Source organism: Arachis stenosperma, chromosome 3 (assembly GCF_014773155.1).
Source record: "Arachis stenosperma cultivar V10309 chromosome 3, arast.V10309.gnm1.PFL2, whole genome shotgun sequence".
NCBI classification, from domain to species: Eukaryota; Viridiplantae; Streptophyta; class Magnoliopsida; order Fabales; family Fabaceae; genus Arachis; species Arachis stenosperma.
Window position 1 is genome coordinate 148,992,770 of NC_080379.1, and position 2,519 is coordinate 148,995,288.

The following is a 2,519-nucleotide window of genomic DNA, read 5'->3' on the forward strand; positions in this document are numbered from 1 at the left end:
AGGTGGTTTGAATTTGAATGGTGAGGTAGGTGGGGTTTTATGAAGGATGGAGGTGAGTGGTGAATGGGTGAAGAAGAGAGAGAGTGGTGGGGTTGGTGGGGATCCTGTGGGGTCCACAGATCCTGAGGTGTCAAGGAAAAGTCATCCCTGCACCAAATGGCATTCAAAATCACGTTTTGAGCCAATTCTGGCGTTAAACGCCGGGCTGGTGCCCCTTTCTGGCGTTAAACGCCCAGAATGGTGCCAGACTGGGCGTTAAACGCCCAACTGCTAGCCTTACTGGCGTTTAAACGCCAGCAAGTTTTCCTCCAAGGTGTGCTGTTTTTCTTCCTATTTTTCATTTTGTTTATGCTTTTTCAATTGATTTTGTGACTTCTTATGATCATCAACCTACAAAATAAAATAAAATAACAAAAGAAAATAGATAAAATATAACATTGGGTTGCCTCCCAACAAGCGCTTCTTTAATGTCAGTAGCTTGACAGAGGGCTCTCATGGAGCCTCACATATACTCAGAGCAATGTTGGAACCTCCCAACACCAAACTTAGAGTTTGAATGTGGGGGTTCAACACCAAACTTAGAGTTTGGTTGTGGCCTCCCAACACCAAACTTAGAGTTTGACTGTGGGGGCTCTGCTTGACTCTGATTTGAGAGAAGCTCTTCATGCTTCTTCTCCATGGTGACAGAGGGATATCCTTGAGCCTTAAACACAAAGGATTCTTCATTCACTTGAATGATCAGTTCACCTCCATCAACATCAATCACAGCCTTTGCTGTGGCTAGGAAGGGTCTGCCAAGGATGATAGATTCATCCATGCACTTCCCAGTCTCTAGGACTATGAAATCAGTAGGGATGTAGTGGTCTTCAATCTTCACCAAAACATCCTCTACAAGTCCATGAGCTTGCTTTCTTGAGTTGTCTGCCATTTCTAATGAGATTTTTGCAGCTTGTACCTCAAAGATCCCTAGCTTCTCTATTACAGAGAGAGGCATGAGGTTTACACTTGACCCTAAGTCACACAGAGCCTTCTTGAAGGTCATGGTGCCTATGGTACAAGGTATGGAAAACTTCCCAGGATCTTGTCTCTTTTGAGGTAATTTCTGCCTAGACAAGTCATCCAGTTCTTTGGTGAGCAAAGGGGGTTCATCCTCCCAAGTCTCATTTCCAAATAACTTGTCATTTAGCTTCATGATTGCTCCAAGGTATTTAGCAACTTGCTCTTCAGTGACATACTCATCCTCTTCAGAGGAAGAATACTCATCAGAGCTCATGAAAGGCAGAAGTAACTCCAATGGAATCTCTATGGTCTCATTTTGAGCCTCAGATTCCCATGGTTCCTCATTAGGGAACTCATTGGAGGTCAGTGCACGCCCATTGAGGTCTTCCTCAGTGGCGTCCACTTCCTCTCCTTCCTCTCCAAATTCGGCCATGTTGATAGCCTTGCACTCTCCTTTTGGATTTTCTTCTGTATTACTTGGAAGAGTACTAGGAGGGAGTTCAGTAATTTTCTTGCTCAGCTGTCCCACTTGTGCCTCCAAATTCCTAATGGAGGACCTTGTTTCAGTCATGAAACTTTGAGTGGTTTTGATTAGATCAGAGACCATGGTTGCTAAGTCAGAGGGGTTCTGCTTAGAATTCTCTGTCTGTTGCTGAGAAGATGATGGAAAAGGCTTGCCATTGCTAAACCTGTTTCTTCCACCATTATTGTTGTTGAAACCTTGTTGAGGTCTCTGTTGATCCTTCCATGAGAAATTTGGATGATTTCTCCATGAAGAATTATAGGTGTTTCCATAGGGTTCTCCTAGGTAATTCACCTCTTCCATTGAAAGGTTCTCAGGATCATAAGCTTCTTCTTCAGATGAAGAATCCTTAGTACTGCTTGGTGCATTTTGCATTCCAGACAGACTTTGAGAAATCAAATTGACTTGTTGAGTCAATATCTTGTTCTGAGCCAAAATGGCATTCAGAGTATCAATCTCAAGAACTCCTTTCTTCTGACTTGTCCCATTGTTCACAGGATTCCTTTCAGAAGTATACATGAATTGGTTATTTGCAACCATTTCAATTAGCTCTTAAGCTTCTGTAGGCGTCTTCTTCAGATGAAGAGATCCTCCAGTAGAGCTATCCAAAGACATCTTGGATAGTTCAGAGAGACCATCATAGAAAATACCTATGATGCTCCATTCAGAAAGCATGTCAGATGGACACTTTCTGATCAATTGTTTGTATCTTTCCCAAGCTTCATAGAGGGATTCTCCATCCTTCTGTCTGAAGGTTTGGACTTCCACTCTAAGCTTACTCAATTTTTGAGGTGGAAAGAACTTTGCCAAGAAGGCATTGACTAGCTTTTCCCATGAGTCCAGGCTTTCTTTAGGTTGTGAGTCCAACCATATCCTAGCTCTGTCTCTTACAGCAAAAGGGAATAGCATAAGTCTGTAGACCTCAGGGTCAACCCCATTAGTCTTGACAGTGTCACAGATTTGCAAGAATTCAGCTAAGAACTGATGAGGATCTTCC

The 2,519-nt window shown here is 43.0% G+C and overlaps 1 non-coding gene across 1 annotated transcript; it reads left to right on the plus strand.

Annotated features, from left to right (window-relative positions):
• Positions 1-2,195: 2,195 nt before the first annotated feature.
• On the plus strand, positions 2,196-2,299 carry LOC130972148 (small nucleolar RNA R71). Its single transcript, XR_009083343.1, has one exon. It is a non-coding gene; the product is annotated as a small nucleolar RNA R71 (small nucleolar RNA).
• The last annotated feature ends 220 nt before the right edge of the window (positions 2,300-2,519 follow it).